This window comes from Xenopus tropicalis, chromosome 10, assembly GCF_000004195.4.
Source record: "Xenopus tropicalis strain Nigerian chromosome 10, UCB_Xtro_10.0, whole genome shotgun sequence".
NCBI classification, from domain to species: Eukaryota; Metazoa; Chordata; class Amphibia; order Anura; family Pipidae; genus Xenopus; species Xenopus tropicalis.
In genome coordinates, this window is record NC_030686.2 from 36,121,470 (window position 1) to 36,127,469 (window position 6,000).

The 6,000-nt window shown below is 41.5% G+C and overlaps 1 protein-coding gene across 1 annotated transcript in view; it reads right to left on the minus strand.

The window, feature by feature from the left end:
* opn7b (opsin 7, beta) overlaps positions 1-4,025 on the minus strand; it is a 41,455-nt gene extending 37,430 nt beyond the window's left edge. Inside the window, 1 exon segment of the mRNA NM_001079378.1 lies at positions 3,820-4,025. The gene's annotated coding sequence lies outside the window, so the exon portion shown is untranslated.
* Between the last annotated feature and the right edge of the window lie 1,975 nt (positions 4,026-6,000).

A 6,000-nucleotide genomic window follows, 5' to 3' on the forward strand; every position in this document is an offset into this window, starting at 1 on the left:
CTTTACCTGCTATCCCACAGCCCCAGTCCCTTCCCAGAGGCTATTATCCCCCCACTGCTACTATAGGCACCATCTCTCCCTACTATACCTGCTATCCCACAGCCCCAGTCCCTTCCCAGAGGCTATTATCCCCCACTGCTACTATAGGCACTATCTCTCCCTACTATACCTGCTATCCCACAGCCCCAGTCCCTTCCCAGAGGCTATTATCCCCCACTGCTACTATAGGCACTATCTCTCCCTACTATACCTGCTATCCCACAGCCACAGACCCTTCCCAGAAGTTATTATCCCCTCTACAGACCAATAAGATATAATGGAAAAAAGATAACTAAACAATTAATTATCATTTCATTAGTTAAACCACAAACACTGGCCATTCAGTAACCCTGCGGAATGACAGCCAAGTAAATCAATGACAGCATTTAAGTGATGTCCTACTCACGGTGTGATTCATTATCAAAGCTCGGAGGTGCCAGTCATAGCAAATCCACGTAAATCAATTCCCTGGTGTTCAGCTGCCATGTGAGTTTACAGCCATATAACCTCTTTAATTCAATTTATTACCTGCTTCAAGGGATTCTGTCATGATTTTGATGGTTTACTTTTTATTTCTAAATTACACTGTTTACATAGCAAATAATTCACTCTTGAACCAGCAAATGTATTTGTAGCTGTAATATTGGTGTGTAGGGGCCATCTCATTGTGCCTGAGTCTGAGCTTTCAGAAGGTTAAACCTTTAAGTTGGGCACCCTCTGTCCCCCCAGTACGTCAAATGTGTTTTCCCTAGAAATTCCACTGGCCCAGGACACACTGCCATTACCATAGTATACCCATGGCCCAATGGGTGCAAGCATTTGCCTGCAGACACCCCCAGTATTTTCTGACTATAATTTGGGGGCATATCTATCAAAGAATGAAACCTGAGGCACCACAGTTCAGCGAAGGTGAACTACTCATCCCTGTATTCACTTATATAGAATCATTATGGAACTATTTATCAGGTTGAAAATAGCATTTGCCACGGGTCACCAAAGGTGAATTACCCATCTCTCTCTATTCAATTTTATATGATATTTAGGGCAATAATTACCAAAGGATCAAAACAGAATTCAGCACAGTTTACCAAAGGTGAACTCCTAATCTCTCTATTTATTTGTGCAGGATTTATAGGGGCAAATGGATATATAGAGTTATATAGATTTTCTCTATATTCACCTTTGGATGAAAAATTTCTCTAAAACACCTATACAAGTGAATAGAGAATAGAAAGGGGTGAATTTTCCATCTGGTGAATTATCAAGCTCTATTTTCACCCTTTCACCAGTGTGTTGTCTCAAATATCTGGAATGTTGGGGTAACAAGCAACGATGGGGTGTAAACAATGATGTATTGCTACGAAAAAGCCATTTTTAGCCCCAACAAAGATATATAATTTATTTATAAGGATACTTTTGGGTTCCAACATGCACAGAGAGTGACATGTAGGGCTGCCTTAAACACCAGCCACATATTGAATCCACAACCTGCGTGGCTAATTAGAAATTAATTTAGATGCATGCCGCAGCCTGCACTGATTTATAGGTAGCCATGCATGCATCCAAGTTCATTGCTAGGATGCAGGATGTGGATTCAATATGTCACCAGTATTAAAGGGGTAAGTGGCAACCCCAGATACTGGTAGATTCAATTACAGAGCCTAAATGAAAACTCCTCCTTGCAATTTGACAGAACCCCAAGCCCTGGAAGGTCTGTTCCTCCAGGGACTGAAAGAAACGTTCATTCCGTTCTGTTTTCATGTTCCTACACAACAGCAGCAGCCCCAGCGAGCAACAAGGAGCGATTACAATGGGATTGAAGTTAATGAGGAATAAAAGGAGCTAGCGAACAGGAACAGTAAGGAGATTTTTTTTTTTTAATGACACAGTTTCCCCCCCCCAACATTCACACACAATTATATCTTGCTCGGTGCCTGGAGCAGCACAATTACTTTCTGTTGCTTTCTTCAATCAAAATATATATTTAGTTTCATTATTCTTTCCTTTCCATAAAGCCCTTGGCTCACACACAGGCACGGAAATAGGCGATCATTAAAGATAGGTATCATAGACTCCCTGTTACATGAAGCATCCAGGCAGCCGGGGGTTAAACAACAGCCAGCATCTGGATGAACTTGCCAGGTCTTTGGGGGGGATTATTGATAAGACTATTCGTAATTTCACCAAATCTTTTAATTTAACGCTGAAAAGAGCAAAATGTGGTTAAAAGCACCAAAAAAAAAAACTCTGTAATTGAAGTTATTTGGAGTATTTTGGGGCAAAACTTTAATGCCAAAGTGTACAAAAGTGCCGTATTCATGAGCTGACGTTCTTTGGAGGTACAGGTATAGGACTCGTTATCCAGAATGCTCGGGACCAAGGGTATTCCAGATAAGGGATCCCATACCTGTACTTGCTAATTAGCCATGCATGATATAGACTGAATATGTGGCTGGTATTAAAGGGGTGAATTGGCAACCCTAGTTGGTGCCGGCACAGACCATTAGGGCATATGTAGAGACCTCTTAACTCTTGCTTTGCCATGCAGAAGAATATACACAAATCCACCTATCTAATGCATTACAAATCATCTGGGACAGACAGGGAGATTAGTTGCCGCGCAACAAATCTCCCTTGTCGCGGGCGACTACTCTCCCCGAAATGCCATCCCACCAGCTAGAATGTAAATCACCAGTGGGATGGCATACGCGGCGCCGAAATCGAAAAGTTTCCTCTCAAGGCAACTTCGCCGATTTCTGCAAATCGCTGTGCCGTGTATGCCATCCCACCGGCGATTTACATTCTCGCCGGTGGGATGGCATTTCGGGGAGAGTAGTCGCCCGTTACAAGGGAGATTTGTCGCGCGCCAACTAATCTCCCCGTCTGTCACAGCCCTTAGGGTGAAGACACACGGAGCTACTAGTAGCAGCTACTTGTTGTGGCCCCTAAAACAGACAATGCTGATCATTTACTGATAATTGTCTCTACATGTGTTTTAGCAGAGGTAATTCTCAGTATTGTCTATGGCAGGGTATTTTCTGGCGTTTAGTAGCCGTGACAAGTAGCTGCTACTAAGTAGCTCCGTGTGTCTTCGCCCTTAAGAGAGTACATCCTGGTACTGGGCTGTTTACATATTACAGACCCTGTACCAGCTACTGCTGGGCACATACTTAAATACAGCATGAATGGAGGGCAACATACATATATTTAAAAATTACATTTTTTAAAATTACTAAATATCAATTTGTTTTCCCAGATAATCAGTTTTTCCAAAAATCATGTATTTTCCCCTGAAATGGAATTTTAATAACTTTAACCTTGATATGTACCACCCCCAATTCCCAACAGAAAATAAATCAATTTGCTCCATAAATCTGTTGATACGGCAGTAATTTTTTTTAATATAAGGTCAAAGTCTGATCTATTGCTGCAAAGAGGGAAGGGGGGGGGGGGGTCATTGGTGTATAGATTATTTTTCTTGACCCCAGCATTGGTGAAAGGGTTAATGACTCCTTTCATTAAGACTGATGACTGCCAAGTGCTGTGCCTTTAAATCGCATCACATTGACTCGTCTTGCAATAAAGAAGAGAAATAGCCCAATCTGGAGGGAGTGAAATAAAAATGAAATGACTTTATAATCCCCTTTCTCTGTTCCCCGACCTCTGGGGTAATTTGGCACAGAAAATAGAGCGCTGATTCCTGCTACTTAGTCGCAAGAGAATAGAGCAGCACTGCATGAATAAGGGAATGACCAATAAAGAATAAAGAACATATCTTACCTTATTGCAGGCTGAATTCTTTTGAGAAGGAAACAGTCATGGAAGTTTCAGTTCATGGTAAAAAGTTCGGCCAAAATGTTGTTCCATTTTTGCCATGCACTCCCTGCAAGTGCCAGCTCTTGTTTTCAAGGGATATAGACGTACGACGCAGCCCCTGGGACTTCATGCAACAGTGGGATCCTACTGACAGGAGACTGAGAGCAGAGAGAGAGATTCTCTTTTAATTCCCGGCTCCCTGTGCTGTAAATGACATGAGAGAGGGATTGTAGCACCAGTAGCCTGATGCAAAGGAGCCAGCACAGCAGCTGCATGTGATCCAAGCACAGCAGAACTCCAGCCCCTGACTTGTTGAATAAAGGGGCAGGCCGTTTAGATATAGGGTTTCTTTCTCACACAGGATTAAATCAAAAGTAACCATTCCCTCCCTTTGCTTATTGAATACGTGCAGAGAAAGTATATATAAATGAATGGATGTTTTCTCATTGGCTGCCTGACCTAGAGATGAACCGCCACAAGGCTCAGAGTAAATAATAATTCATTTAATAGTGTACTATTGGCTAATTGGGTATTCAACTTTGTCTTGAAATAATCTGCCGTATTCACCTATAAGGTGATCCCCAACCAGTGGCTCGGGGGCAACATGCTGCTCCCCAACCCCTTGGATGTTGCTCTCAGTGGCCTCAAAGCAGGTGCTAATTTTTGAATTTCTGGTTAGGAGGCAGTGTAATTGACAAACTGTCTTTTGTAGGCTGTTCATCCATATAGTGGCTATCAAATAGCCAATTATAGCTCTTATTGGCACCTCCAGGAACCTTTTTCATGCTTGTGTTGCTCCCCAAAACTTTTTAAATTTGATTGTGGCTCAGGGGTATAAAAGGTAGGGGCAAGAGAAGTGCATTGGCACTATTACAACTAGGGGGATATTTAAACTAGGTTTTATAACAGACTCCCATCGGCTCTTAAATGTACATCAAATAAGTTCAACTCAAAGAGTGAAGAATTGGGTGAGAATTGAGGTGAGCACTTATTTAATCCCCTATAGCAGCAGGATTACTGACATGGCAGTATATATATATATATATAGCAAGACAGTGAGCCGCACACTCCTGGTGTGTGCGGCTCACTGTCTTGCTGTATACTTTTTTGCCAGCACCCTGGGCATTTGAACTTTAATAGGGTGTGCTCTGTTTGTTCCTGTATATATATATATATATATATATATATATATAGATAGAAAATAATCATCTGTGGCCAGCACACCCTTCAATGTTTCATCAAAAAATTTTTTATTGCAGATATATTGTTAAAACCAACGTTTCGGTCCTTGTTAGGACCTTTCTCAAGGATAAGGTCCTAACAAGGACCGAAACGTTGGTTTTAACAATATATCTGCAATAAAACATTTTTTGATGAAACATTGAAGGGTGTGCTGGCCACAGATGATTATTATTTTCTGTATATACATAATTTTGGCTATGCACCCCGCAGAATATTGAGCCTTGGAGTGCGGACACCATTTGGATTGATACATATATATATATATAATATAAAATATGGGTCGCTAATCAAATGTTAAACCACAAATGGTAGCTTGAGCCTAAAATGTCTTTAAAAAATGTGGTTTTAAGTCAATAAAGTCCCAAAGATGTTTCTATATGTCCCATAAATAGTTTATGGAAACAATATGTGTTGGTGCAAACATCCAAACAATACAGAATAAGCCATATCATCACAATGTATTTTATATGGAAAAACAATATGGCAGCTCCCAAACACAAGCCTTCCAAGTATAAAAGTAAGTTCACAAAGGTACTTGCACCCATACAGATTCCCAGCTTATGGCAGTGGCACGTGTTTTCCCAAGCTGCTCTGATGCACGGGAACCCTGACATTACTGGAAGCGAAGACAATTCCAGGGTTCCCTTAGCAAGTTGTATCCATAGGCACTACTGACTTGCGCCAACTAAACTGGATGCATGCAGTAACTGATAACGCTGGAAGTGCCACTATTCTAACACAAAATCTTTTTGCAATTGTGTTGATCCCAACTGGCAAATGGTCCATTGAATGCAAGTGCAAAAAATGCAGCATTGTGGCATGATGATTTGTGGGCTAAAATGTTACTTTTAGCCGCAATGATCCCTCCCCTATTAAAGCCACAGTGGGGGGGTAGATCAGCCT